Source organism: Bos javanicus, chromosome 18, assembly GCF_032452875.1.
Source record: "Bos javanicus breed banteng chromosome 18, ARS-OSU_banteng_1.0, whole genome shotgun sequence".
NCBI lineage: Eukaryota > Metazoa > Chordata > Mammalia > Artiodactyla > Bovidae > Bos > Bos javanicus.
Genome location: NC_083885.1, coordinates 49,814,163 through 49,834,279, shown reverse-complemented (window position 1 = coordinate 49,834,279; position 20,117 = coordinate 49,814,163). Strand labels below are relative to the sequence as shown.

At 53.9% G+C, this 20,117-nt stretch overlaps 1 protein-coding gene across 1 annotated transcript in view; it reads left to right on the top strand.

Annotated features, from left to right (window-relative positions):
* Nucleotides 1-6,298: 6,298 nt before the first annotated feature.
* The window catches only part of AKT2 (AKT serine/threonine kinase 2), a 47,345-nt gene continuing 33,526 nt past the window's right edge, over nucleotides 6,299-20,117 (top strand). The window contains exon 1 of the mRNA XM_061388301.1: nucleotides 6,299-6,390. The gene's annotated coding sequence lies outside the window, so the exon portion shown is untranslated. The remainder of the gene's footprint in view (nucleotides 6,391-20,117) is intronic.

The window sequence follows — 20,117 nt, the reverse complement described above, 5'->3', positions numbered from 1 at the left end:
TATAAATCATCCTGTTGGGCTGCTGTGAAATGAGTCCCTTCCTGATGACCTAAAAAGAAATCCAGTGATATTCACATCATCTTAATTTTTCTTAATAATATGGGAAACTGTTTTATTAAATACTTATGTAATTCAAACCCACATACTTTAATTAGCATTGAAAATGAGATTTCGCCATCTCTCAAATCTGGATCCATGCATGTGAAGTCCAGTGCTATGGGTAAAAGTGTGGTCTTGTCTTGGCCTGAGACATCTTTGGGAATGGATCTGGGCGCCACAACATTCTGGCTACGTGGTATTTTTCCTGAGGCTTTCCCTCTCTGGGCCTGTGTTTACTTCTGCAAAATAGGCCTTACAGAGACGTCTACCCACAGGAACATACTCAGAAGGTCATGGATATAGTTTCCAGCATATGCCTGATATATGAGAATTCTTTCATAAAGGTTAATGGATTATTATTATTTGTTCAAATTTTTTTTTGTGAGCAGACAAGCTCAGACCTGAAGTAAAACTCACCCCAGTACAGAGCTTTAACCTTCCTAATCAAAACCACATTCAGTCAACAAATATTTATTGATTCCCCGGGTCTCAACTGGTTTGTAGGCAATGTTCTAGACACTGGGAATACAGCCCAAGACAAAGCCTTTGCCCTCATGGGCAAGTTTATGTTCCAGTGTTGGGGGAAGACAGTTACAAAATAAAAAAAATTTTTTTTCTTTAGTGTTAAGCGCTAGGTAGAGAATTCAAATATGCTGAAAAGGAGGGACAGCATAGCTCTTTTGGATTCAGAGTGACCAGGGAAAGCCTCTCTAAAGAGGTGAGATTTGAACTGAGTTCTGAAAGACAGAAGTCAGTCCTGCAAAGATCAGGATCAGGGAGGCTGACCAGTCCGGGTAAAAGGAACAGCAAGTGCAAAGGCCCTGAGCTGGGAACATGCTTGTCTTTTTGGTGGGGCAGAGAAAAGGTTAGTGTGTCTAGGATATGGTGGTCAAGGGGAGAGAAGCTTGAGATCAAGTTAGGCAGACAGCCAGGGGAGCTCACACAGGTCTCTGAAAACAATGGTGAGGTCTTCAGCTTTTATTTCACAATATGAAAAGCCATTTGTGTGTCAGAGCAGACCAATAAGGCGTTCACCCTTACTGAGAGTAGAGAAAGTTTCATCCCAAGGTCTGCAGAAAAGCACATTTAGCCTCACCTCAAACATTTGGGAAATCTCTGATGTGTTAAAAAGTTGAATGTCAGGACTTCCCTGGAGGTCCAGTGATTAAGACTCTGCACTTCCACTGCCAGGGACTCGGGTTTGATCCCTGGTCAGGGAACTAAGATCCCACATGCTGTGTGGTGCGGTCAAAACAAAACCAAGTTGAATGTGCATGGTTCATGGTATCTTTCATTAGAATTTTTGAAGATAAAACATTTTATAAAAAAAAAAAGAAATTGGAACCAACATTTACAGAAGCCCTGAGGCTTATCTGTATTACTGCCAAACACTTAAAATGACTCTAAAAGGATCCTTCCAACACAGTAGCGCCTAGGGTGGGGCTTAGTAACTTCTGGCTGGGGAGTCAAAGATAATATTTCAACATTTCTGTATAACATGGGAAAGTCTTTTAAATAAACTTTTTTTTTTTTTTTTTAACAGTGCCAGACTTCTTTGAGAATCTGATCAATACTATGGACTTTCTCCTCTGAAAATGCTCTGCTTAGGATGGAGAAAGGGGGAAGTCTTAAGTCTTGCTACTTGTATCCCATGATTTCTCATGTAGCAAGGAGAGTACACTTGTCAATGGCCATCTCCACCACTGCCAAGCATAGACCCCCCTCCCAGCTCTTATGGGGTGGAGTGGAAGTCACCCTATTTGGGGCTACCAGGAGGTTCTTTTTTAAAAAGTATTTATTTGTTGGGCCATGCACTGTATCAGGCAGGATCTTTTGTTTCAGCGCATGGACTCTCTAGTTGTGGTGTGCGGGCTCAGCTGTTGCAGTGTGGTGGGCTTTGTTACCCCATGGCATGTGGGATCTTAGTTCCTGGACCAGGGATCGAGCCCACGTCCCCTACAATGGAAGGCAGATTCTTAACCATTTGCCACCAGGGAAGTCCCTACCAGGAGGTTCTTTATGGCTGGCCTGGGCAGCCTGCCCCGTCACCATCAGAAGCCCAATCTCTGAAAAGGGTTGAAATGGATTCGAGGGACTGAGTTCTACTCTCTGGGGACAGGAGGGGATTATGAGGAGATGCCTTCTTCATCCCTCAGGGCAAGATTCTTCATCATTTTTTCTGAATCAGTAGGCCTTTGAGCAGGCTTCAGATGAGACGCTCCAGGCCTTCTCCCCAGAAAACTAGCCTGTGCAGCCCACATTTATAGTCATAGGCGGGAAGTTTACAGAATAGATTAGAGGGTAGAGAACAATTTGGGGTTTTAGGAAATTTTCTCCTCAATCACCCTTGATGTGGAAATTGAGAGACTGAGGCCCTCAAACAGTAATTAAGTGGTTTGTTAAAGCTACACAAGGGACAGAAGTAGGCCATTACTTTCCATTTTTCATGAGTTCAAAGCACAGGCTCTTGTATCAGACTGCCTGGGTTCAAATCCCACCTTTACCCCTAACTTGTCCTGGGACCCTGAGCAAGCCCATGGTACTTAACCTCCAAGACTGTGTTGACAGCAACAGGATAGCACGGGGTGGGGGCGGCGGGGGGGACGACTGTGTCAAGAACAAAACCCGGGGGACGTCCCTGGTGGTCCAGGGGCTAAGACTCTGTGCTCCCACTGCAGGGAGCCCAGGTTCCATCCCTGGTCAGGGAACTAGATCCCACATGCCGCAACTAAGAGTTTGCATGCCCCAAGGAAGATGGAAGATCTGAGTGCCACAACAGACCCAGCACAGCTGAATAAATAAATTAAAAAAGACGGCCCCCAGGACCTAGCCTGTAATGACTCCTAAGTAAGTTCTATTGCTGCTGTTTTGCAATGAGGAAAGGCAGGCTCAGAGAAGTGAAGGGATTCTGGCAAGGACACAGGAGAGGCATGATTGAAACTAGGGCCTGTCTGTATTTCCAAAGCCAATGCGTATTATTCACCCCGAGACTAGTTTGTTTCAAACTGCAAGGCACAAGCCAATAGTGGGTCAGAAAATCAGTTCAGCAGGGTCTCAAATGGCACTGAAAATAAAAATTAAATACCAGTGCATCATAAGTGCATGCTTGCTCACTCGTGTCCCACTCTTTGTGACCTCATGGACTGTGGCCCACCAGGCTCCTCGGTCCATGGGATTTTCCAGGCAAGAATACTGAAGTGGGTTGCCATTTCCTCCTCTAGGGGATCTTCCCCACCCAGGGATCAAACCCCTGTTCCCTGTGTCTCCTGCATTGCAGGCAGATTGTTTACTGCTTGAGCCACTCTAGGGGAAGCCCTAGAGTGGATTATACATAAGGGTAAATAGTATTTTGTGATACTTTTGTTTCATGAGATTATAAGTATACACCTTTTTGTACTAGGGTTTCTTTGGCTGTAACCATGACTTGTAGGATCTTAGTTCCCCAAAAAGGGACTGAACTTGCACTTCAGTAGTCAAAGCACTGAATCCTAACCGCTGGACCCCCAGGGAATTCCTACCAGGTATTAAAATAGTTTGAAAGGCATTACCCTTGACTACTGGGCATCCCAAGGGGCACTAGTGGTAAAGAACCAGCCTACCAATGCAAAAGATGCAAGAGAGTTGGGTTTGATCCCTGGGTTGGGAAGATCCCCTGGAGGAGGGCATGGCCACCCACTCCAGTATTCTTGCCTGAAGAATCTCAAGGAGAGAGGAGCCTGGCAGGGTATAGCCCATGGGGTCCCAAACAGTTGGAGGCAGCTGACCAGACACACACACACACACACACACACCCTTGGGGTCCAAAGAGTTGGATGCCGCTGACCAGACACACACACACACCCTTGACTAGTACTGTCCCAAAGAGCTGAATGCAGCTGACCAGACAGTCAGACACACACACACACACACACACACACACACACACACACACACCCTGGAGAATTCCAAGAACAGAGGAGGCTGGCGGTCTACAGCCCATGGGGTCCCAAAGAGTTGGACACAGCTAACCAGACACACACACACACACCCCCTTGACTACTAGTGCCCCAACAAGTTCAGACACAAGCAAATGGGAGCTTTCAGAGAGGTCTCTGTGCATTGTGATCCACCCTGTGTCCCAGGAGGGACGGGATTCAGGTTAATCCAGGAAGACTTAGAGGTAGGGGAATGGGCTATGGAGAGGAGTAAAGAGGGTAGGCCACAGCAGCCTTGAGCCTAGAGCAGAGCAGAAGAGCTACTTAAAAAAATTTTTTTTTAATGTATTAACTTTTTATTTCTTTTAAAAAATATTTATGTATTTATTTAGCCCTGTTGGGTCTTCCCTATGGCATGTGGGATCTTGGACCTTCCCTTCTGACATTCAGGCTCTTCATTTTGGCCTGCGGGCTTCTCTCTAGTTGTGGCATGCAAGCTTAGTTGTTTCACGGCAGATGGAATCTTAGTTCCCAGACCAGAGACTGAACCTGAGTCCCCTGCATTGGAAAGCGGGTTCTTAACCACTTCCTGTCCAGGGAAATCTCAGGACTACTTCTTGAAACAAATACTCCTCAAGAGCCCATTCTGTGCCAGGCCCTTTGCTGGGCAGTGTTAGGTACACAGTGATGACTAAGTTAGTCCTAGACTTCTCCCTCCTGGGGCCTTCTGGGCAGTGGAGGAGACAGATCTGTTACCACACAGTGAGAGACTAAAATGGTCAGGGCTGTGGTGGGGGACGCATTAGTCAGGGTGTGATGGGGAAGGCCAGGAATGAGGAGGAACACAGAGCAGCGAGTTCCAAGCTGGAAACCCATTAGCAAGGGTTAGTTCCAGCATTCGGTTTACCTCTGGGAAAGCTGGGGCTTCCCAGAAGGCATGGAGATGAAGAATCCACCTGCCAATGCAGGAGGCCCAGAAGACACAGGTAGGGAGTAGGGAACGGCAATCCTGGAGTAGGGAATGGCAATCCACTCCAGTATTCTTGCCTAGGAAATCCCATGGACAGAGGAGCCTGGTGAGCTACAGTCCATGGGGTCACAAAGAGTCAGACACAACTGAACACACACACACACAAGGCCACAAAGAGACACGACTGAATACACACACACACACACACACACACACACACACAACTTGAGCAGGACTTTGCCTGAAACACTCTTGCAGACTTAGGTAGACCCAGGATTTTTCAACTCCCAGCCAGACTTTCTAGAAGTATGCATTAACTAATGCATACTTGCGAAGCTATGTGGCATTACTGGAACCCAAATTCAGAAGGTAGGAAGCCCCACCCAACCTATAAGAGAGCAGGGACCGGGGTGCCAGATGTGTCACAGCTGTCTACTACTCTAGTTAATAAAAGGGCTAGGATCTGTGCAGTTTTATTTTTACAGGGCGATTTCCTTTGGAGGCCCAAGTTACCCCGTAAAAAGTTACATTCCCATATTTCATTGGATGTTTATGATGGGCAGACAGGAATAATATTTTGCAGTCATAGCATGTGTTAATTGATATAAACCGTTCTGTTTACGTAAAACAGTCCAGTAGCCCAGTGACGCAACTATGATTGTTTCCATTTTGCATCTGTGGCTACTGAGGCACAGAAAACGGTCAAGCCTTCTGCCCACAGCCACCAGCAAGGAAATGCAAAGCTGGGTTTGTGCGGCTTCAGAGCCTGTGCTCAACCACGAGGAGACGTACTGAAAAGGAAACCCTGCCTAACGCCCGCTCCCGGGCTCTTTAAGAGCTTAGGAACCTGGACTAAAGACGAGGAAGGACTAAAGCGAGATCAAAGCGTATGTAAATAAGGACCAGGGGATGCCGGGCAATATCACAGCGGCCAGCCAGCCTCTAGGGACAGCAGGCGTCAGAGTCCTACTGAGCCTGCGCAATTGTTTTTTCTTTTTCCCGTCTGGCGCCTGCGCGAGGCACATCCCAGGCCCACGCCGGCTCAAGCTTGCCGACTGTACGCAGGCGCCCTTCTCTTGAGCCGCCACCTCCGCCACCTTGCGCTTGCGCCCTAGCGCTCTTTGGGGGTCCCTCGCTCCCTGCCTTACGTCAGTTCCTGTTTGTGGCGGGAGAAGGCGGTATTTCCGTCCAGAGGGTGGGAGGGGGCGGTAAGCGGGGGCTGGGGGGAGGGGGCGGGGGGGCCGCGCCGCGCGAGCCGTTGGGCCTGGCTCCGCGAAGGCGTTGCCACCGCTGCCGCCGCCGCCGCCGCCGCCGCCTCCAGGAAACGTAAGGAGCGGGATCAAGCGCAGCGTGGCGATGGGCAGGAGGAGAACCCCGCCTGCGAGGCTGGGCGGCGGGCGGTGACAGGTGAGTGCGCCAGCGCGTGTCCCCGAGCGCGCCCCCCCCACCGATGGTCGCGTCCGGACCTCCCCCACAGCCCCCCGCAAAGCCGCTCTGGGCCGTACCACCGGCGTCCGCCGGGCGGGGACCGTGGTCCTTGAGCCCCCCCTTTCCGGGACGGAGTGGGGGTGGCCGCGCGGGGGCGGTGGGACTGGCCCTGAGGGGGCGGGGGCGGGGGCGGCGGGTTGTACCACCGAGGCGGCAGGGGGCGCACATCAAAGAGCGGGGACCGACTCTTTGGAGGGCTAGGGGCCGCAGACCCCCGGCGCGTGCGGGCTGGGCGTTGAGCTACTGGGCCGGGCGGGACGGCGCGCTGGGCGAGCGAGTGGGGCGCCTTGGAGGGGGCTGTACCTATTCGGGGCTGTGGGGACGGTTCCTAGAGCGTGTTGTTTGGAGAGGTGGGCGCTTCTGGGGAGGGGGGCTGTACCAAGTGTGGCCGGGGTAGCGCCCTCTGGGTTGTACCACTGAGGTCCTGGAGCAGGGGGGGGTGGGGAGCCATCCTTAGAAGTAGAGCCGCGCCGTATCAGAGGAGAGCTGGGATGTTTGTGATCTTGAGGGACCGCGCGGGGCGGGGAGCCGGGCCCAAGGGGTGTTTTAGGGGAGCACTGTGGGAGCCCTGTAATGCCGAGCGATGAGGAAGGGGTTCTGCCTTCTGTGTGTGGTGGGTGGAGCTTGGAGTTTACACTGAGTTGGAGGGGGAATCACTTTTATTGAACTTCTTGTTGACTTTCGGTGGAACTGGAATGTCAGTGGGGCTGCTCTCTACCCTAGAACCTTTGCATATTACTAAACTATATTTTAAGGTGTGTGGGACACCTGTGGCAGATTCTTGCCATGGTTTTAGCTGGGGTGTGGGGTGGTGGGGGGGAGACGTCTTAGACGGCACTTGTTTTCTGAGCTTTTCGGCTCCATATTAGGGAGGGGAGGGGTTATGAAGTTTGGATTTGAGGACCTGTGCCCCTGGACCTGCTTAAGACTTGGGAAGAAGGAGTGTTCTGAGGGCCACCTCTCCCTGAAGGCAGGGTGGCTGGGGACGTCTTTATCCTTGGGATTCTGAGCACCCTTTTCCTTGCATTTGGAAGCCACTTGGGCTCAGCAAGAGTCCTAGGCGTCATGAGGCCCTCCATGTCTGCCTTTGAACCTTGTTTACTCTTCTCAGAGAAAACATCCATCAGGACCTCTGGGCTGATAGTGGTTGGTGGTGGATGCTGGTGTCCGGGCCCCTCCATCCTGGCCAAAAGGCCAGACACATGGTCGTGTCTCCTTGGTTAGCAGTCCTGCCGCCCATCATGTTTACACTCCCCACCAGGCGATTAACAGTTGGCTTCACCATTAGGCGGCAGCGAGGCTGAGCGCTGTTTTCCCAGCTGTTCCTCTCTGCATAGGCCAAGGGGACTTGGGCGGGGGTGCCCCAGCCCACACTGACCCAGGGAGGAAGGCTGCTCTAAAGGACTAGGGGCAGCTACCCTACGAATCTGGTTTCTCACTGTGATTTCTGGGTGGGAGCTTGGAGCAGCTCGCCCCAGTCGTGAGGCCACTGCCCCTGCTCCTCAGGCCAGCCTGTGACCTTGGCTTGCTCCGTAACCTTTGCCCTGGGTCTGGAGTTCCCGGAGGGCTGGCCGTAATCCCTCATTGACCCAGCTAATGTGGGCTGGTGATGTGGTGGAAGCGGGCAGACAGTCGCTCTTGTCCACACCATCAGCTTCCAAGCTGACTGGCTTCCATGGGTTGTGGTTGCTCAAGAGAATGGTCCCTGAGCCTCTGTGAGGCCATGGTGACTGCTATGTAGAATTTCTCTGCACTGGGGGTTTCTTCCTTTGGTCTGCTAACGTTTAGAGGGTTTGCCTGATGGGATTAACAGCAGTAGTCAAAACAATAATTGTGAGGTCAGTGCCTATTGAGCGCATTCTGTGTGCGGTACGCTGTTTAGAATGCTTCACAAGGGTTAACTTGCAGGATACTCACATCCTAGAACTTTGTGTTCTGTTGTCATGATCTCCATTTTAGAAGGGGAAACAGAGGCACAGAGTAGCAAATCAGCTCCAGAGTTCAGGAATTTTATTGAACACTCAACCTGTCAGGCACATGACAGGCTGTTTACACACACGACCTCATTCAAACTTCCAAACACACCCATGGGGTAGATACAGTTCTTCCCGTGTTATACACTCCCATGAGCTAGGCAGCAGTGTGATATCCATTTTACAGGTGAAGAAACTGAGACCCTTGCTACGAAGTAAAATGATTTGCTCGACATCTCAAAGGTGGAAGGGGTAGAGCTGGGAAGTGCACCCCTGGCCTAGTTTGGCCTCAGAGTGAACCTCTTGCTGGCGTGTAACTGGAACAGTGGTTTCGTTGAACCCAGGGGTGGATGTGGTGTTTCTGTCCATTTTTCAGAGTCAGAAAATTGGGGCTCGGAGGAGGAATTGCTTTCTCCCAGGTCTGTCAGACACTTGGGGGCCATACTGGGGTTTGAACAAATTCTTCAGTCACTAGGTCCCCAAGCTTGTGGCGGGGTGGGGGGTGGGGTGGGGCGGGGTGGGGCGCAGTCACCTCAGGCCTCCAGCCAGCTGCACCCTTGGGTGTTTTCTTCCCCTCAGCCTTGGGGCCTAGGGCTGCCTCGAGCACCTCTGCCAGCAGCCAGCCCAGCAATTTCAGGGCTTGCAGGTAAAACTTGGTTCCTCCTCAGAGTTGAGCCAGGGTGTCTTTTAACTGGGGGCAGACTCTCTGCTGGACGCCGGGAGGGAACAAGCAGGAGAGACATGACACAGTTACCAGGGCACCCGTGTGTGAGGTCCCTGCACAAGGATGGCGTGGAGGGCTCGTGTGCACCTTCTAGTGCTTTCGTGTTCTGGTTGTGTGACCTTGGGCCACAGTGTTCACCTGCATGCAGTGGGCTTAGAGCAGCATCCACCTCAGGCTTTTGTGAGGACCACATCAATTAATCCAAGAGAAGCTTCTTGAACCGTGCCTGGCACTGCATAAATGCTCTGGTGGCAGTCTGAGGGCATCTGTCCTTCCCCACCTCGGCACCCTCAACCCTCTCAGGCATTGTCCTGGCATTCAGTCCCCCGGCCTGGCCTAGCCAGAATCCAGGAGTCTGGTGTCCTGGTTTGTAATCTCTGGGAAGAGCTGTATTGAAGTGCTTCAGAGCATCAGGTTCAAGTCCAGCCCTGCCCCTTGGTGCCTTTGTGACTAGGAGCAGGTGCTCAGTCTTCCTGAGCTCATTTCATCACTTGTGTCATGGGCTGAGTCCCTCCTCATAGGTTGCTGTGAAGGTTAAACAGGTTAATTTGCGGAAGGCACTTGTAACTGTGCAGGTATAGCAGTGAGCCTGCAGCAAACGTTTCCTGTTATCAATATTTAAGAATACTGCTAAAAAAAAAAAAAAAAAGAGTAGTGCTGGACACCCAGCGAACCCTCAGGAGATCCTAACAATTGTAATTCTTATTTTTTTCTGCTAGGATTTTGCAGGTCCTTCCCAGGTTAAAGAGCCCTGTCAGGTAACCCCAGGAGGAGGGCAGGGCTGAAATTAGCATCTCCATTTTCCAGATGAGGAGACTGAGGTTCTGGAGGATTAAGGGGTAGGGACATACTGTGAGAGACTGGCACATGCATCCCCCAGGTCCCTGCCGTCTTCCACCGTTGCTGCCCAGAGCCCCACCGAGGTCGAAATTCGAGCTCCTCTCCAGATGTCAGGTTCTGCGGAACCCATTTTGCTCTGTGTGCTTTCATTGACTCTCCACCACCACAGCTCCCAGGAGTGCTGGTGACCACCTCGACCCAGGGGAGAGCAGTCCCTTTGAAGGCCGAGAGGCACAAGGGCAGTCTCCAGCCCAGAGGGCAGCAGAAGTGCCTGTGGGAGTCAGGGGCCAGGCTGCCTTGCGGGCCAGGGCAGGAAGCGTGGCAGTGATCCTGAAGGCATTGCTGAGTGAAACGAGAGGTTTGCATTGATCCACCAGCATTTATTGAACACCTGATCTGTGCCCAGCATTTCTTCAGGTGCCAGGGATACAGAGGGGCACTTGATGAAGGCTCTGCCTCTGTAGAGTTAAGGGAGGTAAACCCTGAACTTGATGCATAAACGGGCAGATTCGGGGTAGGGGCTCGGCAATTAAAGTCAGGTGTGACGGGCTGCCAGGAAGGCCTTTGAGCGGATCCCAATTGGCAAGGTGACCTGAGGAGAAGGAACAGCCTGGGGGTGTGGGGAACAACAGCGCAGAAGTGGCAAGGAAGGACAGGGCTTGGTAAGGTGCAGGTAGGTTGCACAGAGGCCTGGGCGGCCGTGCAGGGGGCAGCCAGGCCAGGGGCTGAGGGCAGGCAGGCAGGGTCACTTGGAGCTTCGCAGACCATCTTGAAGAGTGGCTTGGGCAGACTTAGGGTGTTAGAAGATGCCTTTTGCCATCTGAGAGGTTCTCAGGCTTCTCCCTGGGGTGGGGATAGACTTTGGAGCCCGTCAGGGAGTTTCACAGGCCTCCCACTTCCCCCTTGAGTAGAATCTCTGCTAGAGAAAGAGCGAAGACCTTGATGGTTGCCGCCTCCTCTGTGGTTTTCACACCGTGTTCCCCAGGGCCCATATCTGTTCCCTTTAAGGGACACATGGGGGAGGCTCAATGGGCTGATCTGCTCACCCCTCCCCAACCCAGCAGCTGGGCTAATCTCAAACAACAGCACAGAACAACAGTAATGCCTGATAAAAACTATACCTGCGGGTTCTGCCTTCCATTCCGCTTATGTCCCTGAGGGCCTGCAGCATTCCTGGCACTGCTCTAGAACTTGGATGGCGGGGCCTGCCTTCTAGTGGAGGCAGGTTCGCAGCAAGCAAGCCAGTGATAGGAATCAGGTTGTGATTAATGTTTCAAATTGATCAACTTCCTAAGAGCTCTCAGTGGAATGAATCGGGAAAGAGGGAGTGGGGACCTAATGTTTTAGCTGGAATGATCTGAGAAGGCCTCCCAGGGGAGGTGACGCAGTGAAGAGCCGTGGGAGGACGTGCATGAGTGAAGATCCCTCAGACCGAGGAGGAATTGGCTCTGGTTCCCACCTCCCTTGGATTTCCTTGGTGGCTCAGACGGTAAAGCCTGCCTACAATTGTCTGCCTACAATGCAGGAGACCCAGGTTCAATCCCTGGGTCGGGAAGATCTCCTGGAGAAGGAAATGGCACCCCACTCCAGTACTCTTGCCTGTAAAATCCCATGGACGGAGGAGCCTGGTAGGCTACAGCCCATGGGGTCACAAAGAGTCAGACACGACTGGGCAACTTTACTTTCCCACCTCCCAGGAGTGAGAACTGAGGCCTGGAGAGCCCGGGTAACCTGTGCTGGTTCCCCCAACACTGACAGGCTTTGTATTTGGGCAGAGTGGCTCCCAAGGCCCTCCTCCCCCCCAACCCAGAAAGGTGCTTGATAACCAGGGGTGAGAGGGACGTCTAACCCCACACCTGAGCCTGGGATTTAAGGGTTAGTGTGGTAAGCAGGAGCCTGGCTCTTGATTTTCCCAAGCTCTGTCTGGAGTGTCTTCCTGAAAGGAGCAGAGCCCCTCAGAGCAGACATCCTTGGGCCTCTGGTTCCTTGGGAAGGGGGATTGGAAGGGAGCGTCTTTGGCAGTTGATCTCCAAGTCTCCAGGGATTCCAGGGACACCCACCCCTCCCTAGGCCTCTCTTCAACTTCCCAAGAGCTCTCAGTGGAAGACTGTCAGCCACCAGGCCTCTGGGCTGCACAGTGGGGTGGTTCCGTGGCAGGCTCCTCTGGACAACCAGCCAAGCAGCAAGAGGCCCAGCTTGGGGAGACTGCCCTGGGAGCAGGACCAGGAGGGAGGGAGTGAGGGAGCTGGGGTAGGAGCTCAGCCTGGCCCCCAGCTCGGCACCCCCGGGCACCCGCCCACATCGAGGCCTGGCTGCCCTGGGTGCGGGAACGGGGGGACAGTGAGCTGGGCTGGTTAAGGGGAGCCTGCATGTCACAGGTTCCCGCAGGAAGTTCCTCAGGCCCAGCTGTCCTGCCCAGGAAGCGCCTCCGCAGATGTTGTTTCTAAGGGTGAGGCCAGAAATCCAAGGCTGCCTTGCTTTGCCACCTTGTGGGCCCTTTTCCGAACAGGCTGGGGTGCTTGCCACTCCCTTGCCTCCCCTCCACCCCCGCCTCTGGCCTTTCCAGCCCAGTCTCAGGGTGTTCATCATCTGTGGGTCATTGTGTAGGAGTTCAGACTGGGGGGCAGCCAACCTGGGTATGAACCCTGCTCCTGGCTCCTCTCTCAGTTGCCTTGTAGCCCTGGGGCCTCATTTCATCTCTCTGAAAGGGGGCTGTCCCTGCCGAGAGGCCCTGGAGGGAGGGTTCATGGAGCCAGCGTGTCCAGAGAAGGTGTTCAGCAGATCTGAGCTGCTATTGCTGGAGATTGTCAGGCTGGGTACCTGAGAGTGGAGAAGGGGCTCTGGATGCGGCCAGCCTGGGCCTGGGGTTGACAGGGAAGGGGTGGCAGGCCAGTCAGCTGAGGCTCCCACCAGGGAGGGCACCGGACAGGAATATTCATCACGCCCGTCACCCAGCAGACGCTTTGAGCACTGTGTGTGTGCTCCCTCAGACACACAGCAGCCTGTGAGGCAGGCAGCAGTCCCCCCATTTTGTGGATGGAAAATCAAGGTGCACGGTGCTGCATAGAATGCTGTGTGGTTGTTGAGAACTGGCGGAGCGGGCTCTCTCTGCCAGGCACTGCTCCCCAGCACAGCCTGGGAGCTTGGGGCAGCTCTTCTCCCCAGACGAAGGCTTGGAAGGTTATCTATCGGCTTTACCCAAAGTTAAAGTTTTAGTAGGTGACAGATGTGAAATTTGAACCCAGCTCTATCTGGGGTCAAGTCCGCTTTTTTAAGACTGGCTCTTCTGCTTCTGACCAACGCCATGGCCACTGTTTCTGGGATTGCTACTGTTGGTCTAAAGGTCTTTTTTTTTTTTTGCTTTCTCTCCTACACAGAGCTGACACAAAGCAAGCCTCAGTTGTCCTGGAAATGATTGAGTTAGATCCATACGATGTCTGCTTGGGAGATGGCATGCGGCTGCCTGTCTCTATCTGCTAAGGCCCATGGAGTCTTGACCTTGGCCAGCCCCATCCTCCCCCTGACAGAGGCCAGGGGGAAGGGGTGAGGGGGTCCCCTACCCCTGCCGTGGAGTCTTGATTCCTGAGTGACTTTGGAGCCAGCCCGTGGCTGTGTCCGGTTGTTTGTGTGCCCCTTCTCTCGCCGGTGTCTTGCTTTGTGGCCTGTACAGCTCTGGCCGCCAGGGAGCAGCGCCTGGTCTAGAGGCGGGTGCAGAGAGGGAGTGCACCCTGCGAGCGCCCCAGGAAGGGCAGAGACCCAGCTGGCCCTGGCGGGAAGGGCCTTGGGGCGACCTCCTGAGGCGAGGCATCCAGGCTGTGAGGTGAACTGCCGGAAGAAATGGCCAGGCAGGGTAGAGTGTGGGAAAGGCCCTGAGGTGGGAGAGCCTTGATGTGGTGGGGACCCCGAGAGTAGGCCACTGTGCTGGAGCTGGGGGAGGAGAGGAGGGTGGCAGACGCCAGGTCGTTTGGGCAGGTCTGGGGTTCCCTAGGGTCGTGCTTCTCAAACTGGCGTCCAGAGACCTAGCTGCGGGGGGGAGGTGTGTGTGCCAGTGCGGGGTGCTGAGCTTCAGTTTTGGGGTAGTGTCTGCAAGTTGTCTGCTTTTTTTAGCTGTGTGTTTTCATTTAGATGGTACTTTTGAAAAGTTAATATGGGCATGTCATGAATCATCTGGATGAGTCCTTTTAACCTGCTGCTACTGCTGCTAAGTCGCTTCAGTCGTGTCCGACTCTGTGCGACCCCATAGATGGAAGCCCACCAGGCTCCCCCGCCCCTGGGATTCTCCAGGCAAGATCACTGGAGTGGGTTGCCATTTCCTTCTCCAATGCATGAAAGTGAAAAGTGAAAGTGAAGTCACTCAGTCGTGTCCGACTCAAAGCGACCCCATGGACTGCAGCCTACCAGGCTCCTCCGTCCATGGGATTTTCCAGGCAGGAGTACTAGAGTGGGGTGCCATCGCCTTCTCCGTTTAACCTGCTAGTGACAGTATTAACATAGCTGCCACTTCCACCATAGCTCTGGCTAACTGAGGCTCAGGCTGGCCTTGACTTGGAAGAGTTCGCCGTGGTGTAATTGCTGCCTGTCTTCCAGAGCACTGGCCTCATTGTCAACTGTGCTTGCAGCATGTCTCGTGGGGTCCCCATGACAACCCTGGGTTGTCAAAAAAGGCATCTTTTGAAATAACAAAATAAATGCTTGGTCAGGTTGGGGTTAGGATCCAGTTTTGTAGACAAGAATGCTGATGTTCGGAGAAGCGTCTCTTGCAGCCTGGAAGTGGTGGTCGGGCTTTGAATCGAACAGGAGCAGGTGTGGGTGTGGGTCTCACTCTGGGGTGAGTGGGGCCGGGTCAGGGCCGGGGAGGCACGGTGTCGTGTGGCCGAGGCTCCTCGGCAGCCCGGGGTGATCGGGCCCTGGGCCGCTGAGCACCGTGGTGCTCGCCCCACCCCGCACCCCTGCCTTCAGGCTCCCGGTGCTGCACCTCCACCGTGCTGGCCACTGGCCACGAGGGGCTATTTAAATTTTAAGTAGTTACAATTAAAGTGAGAATTTAGTTCTTCAGTTGGACTAGCCCTGGTAGCCACGCTTGCATCATTACAGAAAATTCTCTTGTCTGCATCTGCCCGCCGTTACAGTCTTAGGCACACGATTTATTCTCGCTGGGTCTGTTTCTTCTTCAGAAGAACGGGTAGTCATAGCATCCACCTCACAGGGTCGCGGGCAGGATTGTCATACACATCCAGGCCTGGCCTGCTGTGAGCACTCAATAGATGTGCTCACTGGCCCTGGTCAGGACCCCGTGTCTTTGCTCCAAGGTGCCCTAGGGATAAGGTGGAGACTCACACCACCAGCACCCGCCTCGTGGCTGGGGCAGCAGGCAGATGCTGGCGATGTGGAGCAATGTCTGTGAGGGAGGAGCCCCTCAGCCAGACTGTAGGGGCTGTGTGTGTGTGTGCACGCGCAGACGTGCTTGTGTGTGTCAGGGGCGGCCCAGTTCTGCAGGGTATCCAGGGTGGTAAGGGAGGGCTGGCTGGGGTCGGTGGGGCTCTGTCCTTGGGAGCAAGGGAAGAGGCTCGGTCTGGGGTGCTGTGAGCCTGTCTGTTGGCCATGCCCTCCTGTGCAGCCTCCTGTCCTCAGTTCCCCATCTGTGAGGTGTGGGTCCTTTGGTCCCCAAGGGAAGCAGGCGGCGGGAGAGTCAGGCCAGTGCTCAGTGCTTCTCCTGGGGACAGCTCCGGCCTCGCTGGGGCCGGGACTCCATACACTGCTCCCTCTTCACGCTGGCAGTTCCCATCCCTCCCCAGGAAATAGCCACAGCCCACTGTGGGGGTTTTTTTGTTTTTTGTTTTGGCCGTGCCACGTGGTACCTGAGATCTTAGTTCTCCGACCAGGGGTTGAACCCAGGCCCCTGCAGTGAGAGCACCGAGTCCTAACCATGGTCCTGCTGGAGAATTCCTAGCCACAGCCCGTGTAGTGGCCTCTCAGGCCCTGCCCAGCCAGGTCCCCGGCTTTCTCTGTGGCCACGTGGCGCCTTGCTTCCCCCCCGACCACCTCCTGGCTGTGTCTCACACAGTCCACACCTCCGTGCTGCTCTTCCTCGGCCTGGACCGCCCTCCCCCGGGTCTCTATGAAGCTGCCGCATCTCTTTCAGATTTCTGCTCAGATTGCACTGTGTCAGTGAGCCCTGCTCCGACCACCATTTACAAAATCGGAAACTCTTGCCCCGTTCCCACACACCTAGTCCTTTGTATGCCTTTTCCACAATATTTGTCAAATCCTGCTGTACTGTATAGCTCACCTGTTTGTTTAACTTGTTTGTGTTTTAATGCCTGTCCACTCTCCCCTGCCCTCCCCTCTGTAAATTCCCCCGGGGCAGGGAGTGCTGTTTTGGTCTCTGCCGCCTCCCCGGGGACCAGAGCAGTGCTGACCCAGCACGGGCGCCATACTTGTGGAATGAGTGGAGGCAGGATTTTTTGTTTCACCTTCACTTGGCAGAACTCAGAGCTCCAAAGCTGTGGTTCTGTTTGCCACCCCCATCCTGAATTAATGAAAGCTCTGGGCCTGGCCCTGGCTGGGTGGGGTTGGAGATACAGTGTGGATCAGGACCGACCCTGTCCCTGCCTTGCGGGGCGACTAGTCTGGGGGGAGGCACTGTTACCAGAGACTTACACAAGTGACTGAGCACAGTAGAGGTGAGTGCTGTGAGGAGGCAGGAAAGCCGAGCTCAGAAGGCCTGTGACTTGTGGGCCGGAGAATTGTTGCTTTTGAACTGTGTTGGAGAAGACTCTTGAGAGTCCCTTGGACTGCAAGGAGATCCAACCAGTCTATCCTAAAGGAAATCAGTCCTGAATATTCATTGGAAGGACTGATGCTGAAGCTGAAACTCCAATATTTGGCCACCTGATGGCAAGAACTGACTCATTTGAAAAGACCCTGACGCTGGGCAAGATTGACGGCGGGAGGAGAAGGGGACGGCAGAGGATGAGATGGTTGGATGGCTTCACCGACTCACTGGACATGAGTTTGAGTAGGCTCCAGGAGTCCGTGGGGTCGCAAAGAGTCGGACATGACTGAGTGACTGAACTGAACTGGCTGCAGCATGGTGCTGTCAGCGTGCTTCGAGTCTGTGGCCAGGCAGACTCAAACATTTGACATGGTTTCTGTGGGTGCTCTAAGGCCTGGGTTGGCAGGGAGCAGAAGGAAGCCTGCTCTGGTGCCTATTCTTGTCCCAGTGTTGTTTGCAGCCCACCCACATCTTCAGCCTGTCTTCAGTCCTACCTGCTCCAAGTAGACAGATGGGGCGGTTGTGGGGAGCGTGTGGTGATCAAGAGAGGAAAAGGTGTCTTCAGTGCCGCCTGCGTACCGCAGAGGCAGTGGAGGTGGAAGTTCACGGTCCCCGCGTCTCCACTTCAGGGGAAGGGATGACAGGAGATAGGTGCTGTGCAGTCACTGTCTCGGGCACTGTTTGAAGGACCTCACGTGGATGAACTCATTTAATCCTCACAGCAACCTTGGAGCTTTGTTATCTAACCTACGAATGAGGAAACTGGTGGAGAACGGGGAGCACAAACTAGTGGAGCTAGGGGAGCACCTGCCCAAGGTCACATGGTAGGTGGAGGAGCTGAGGCTGAGATGCATTTGGTTCCCAAGGCCACCGTCACTCCTGCTCCCGTTGTTCTGCCCCCGTTGGCTCTTCGGCACAGTTCCTTCTCTGAACGTGACGTTTACCATGGACCTCCGACCCTCCTGTGAAAGACTCTATTCCCCATAAGATCTCTTGTTGATCGTATAACTGCTTTTCTGCGAAGGATGCTGTGAATGAAGTTATACGTGGATTGTGTGATGCCCGTAGATCTCAGTAATGTCAGCTCGTGAAAAAAGAAGCAGGTCCGAATTGAGGCGACGTGGTAGGGACACGTTTGTGCTGCAGAAAGGGATCAGGTGCGGGAGCATGCTGAACGCTGACGGGCAGCGTCTGTACCTCACATCGAGGTGGGGCCTCACACGTGGGACGCCCGGCTGTGTTCTGTCGGGGCCGGGCCCTCGTGGAGGGTGGGGTGCTGTGCTGGGCGCTCCCCACACAGGAGCCTGCAGTGGAGGCACTGCTGTCATCCTCACTGCACAGAGAATGGAGCTGAGACTCGGGGAGGCTAGAAGCTGAGGTGCAGGGACCTGAATCCAGGTCTCCCAACGCTGCCAGCCTGAACATTCACTGAAAGGGCTGAAGCTGAAGCTCCAGTACTTTGACCACCTGATGTGAAGAGCCGACTCTTTGGAAAAGACTGATGCTGGAAAAGCTTGAGGGCAAGCAAAGAAGAGCGCAACAGGTTGAGATGGTTGGGTGGCGTCACTGACTCAGTGGACCTGAGTTTGAGCAAGCTCCAGGAAATGGTGAAGGACAGGGAGGCCTGGCGTGCTGTAGTGCGTGGGGTCGCAAAGAGTCAGACGCACCTGAGCGACTGAACAACAACTCCACCAGCCACATGGTGCTGTGTGGTCCCAGCCCAGCTCCGTACTTCCTGATCAGGTGATGGGGCAAGTCACTTCACTCTAGTGGCTTAGTTTCTTCATGAAAGCGGAGGGGATAAGAGGGCTGTGGGAATTCCCTGGAGGTCTAGTGGTTAGTACGTTGCTCTTTCACTGCAGGGCCGGGGTTCAGTCCCTGGTTGGGAAACTAAGATCCTGTAAGCCATGCGGGGTGGCCAAAAAACAAAACAATCTCAATATAATTATACAAGAAGATTAAAAAAAAAATCCCTTGCTAACGAGTGCCTGCTGCATAGGGTTTCTGTGAGAGTTGAACTGGCAGGTACAGAACACTTAGGTGTGCCTGACATGTGCCGAGTGTGCGCAGGCGTTGGCGCTTCGTAGTACTGGCGTAATGTCAGCCCTTGGGGTGATACCAGACCCTTGTTGTGGGCATTTAGACTGCTCCCTGGGTTTCACTATTCCAGCAATGATATCCTCAGAACAGCATTCTCACCTGTTGGCTTGGCCCCCAAGGGACACTGGGTCATGTCTGAAGACATATTTGATGGTCAGAACTCCTGGGGAGGTCATGCTGCTGGTTTTAGCAAGCAGAGACCAGGATGCTGCAAGCCCCCTCCAGTTCTCAGGACAGCCCCAAGACAAGAATTATCTAAATGTCACTGGTGCTGAGGTTGAGAGACTCCACCTGACAACCTCTGTGCACCTGCATAAGCGATCTGTGCGAGAGAAATTGCTCTGAGGACATGTGCATTTTCTACTGTATCAGTTTTGCTGACGGGCCCTCACAGAACACAGGCCGGTTCCCGGAGCTGCAGGTGGGGAGTGAGGGAGTCGTTTTGCCTGCCCAGATTCCCACTGGCAGACGCTGCCTGTCGAACAATTGGTGTCTATTGAATTTCCCTCCCGAGCAACTCCTCCTGGGAGTAGGTAAGGCGCAGATTACAGGGTGGGTGACGGGCTCCTGGGGGATCAAGGTGTCAGGAAGGCGCGCCCTCCTCACTGTCTGCAGCTCCAGGAGATGCAGCGCCTCTGCCTCCCCCTCGTCCCATCTGTGCTGTCTGGTGTAGAAAGCAGGTCAGGGAGAGGAGATGAGAGAAAAAGACCTGACGAGTGGCAGGAAAAGGAATTTAATTGATTTTGAGCATGTTCTGGGCATAGGGCTTCCCTCTTCCACACATTCATTCCACAGATAGTTACTGAGTGCCCACTGTGGACCCAGCACCGTGGGAGATGCTGAGAACCCAGCAGTGCCCGAGCAGGCTGGAACCCTGCCCTCACTGTGCCGACGTCACAGTGGAGAGAGGTCGACAGTAACCTTGTGAACAGGTAAACGTGTACGGTACTGTCAGTGGCGATGAGCGCTTCACTTTTGTGAAGGTAGCAGGTACACTCTTGACTGTGGAGGACAGGGTGACTTTGCACAGGAGGAGACATGTGAGCAGAGGCTGAAGAAGCCAGGCGGGGCCCACAGGGACTTGAAGAAGACAGTGCTCACTGAAGGGGTAGCATGTGCAAGGGTCCTGAGGTCGGGGGCAGGAGCGCAGGTGCGGGGAGGCTCTGGTGTGTCGGAGGCACCAGTGCCATGGAGTGTTTGGAAGAGTGAAGAGGAGATGATGCAGAATAGGGTT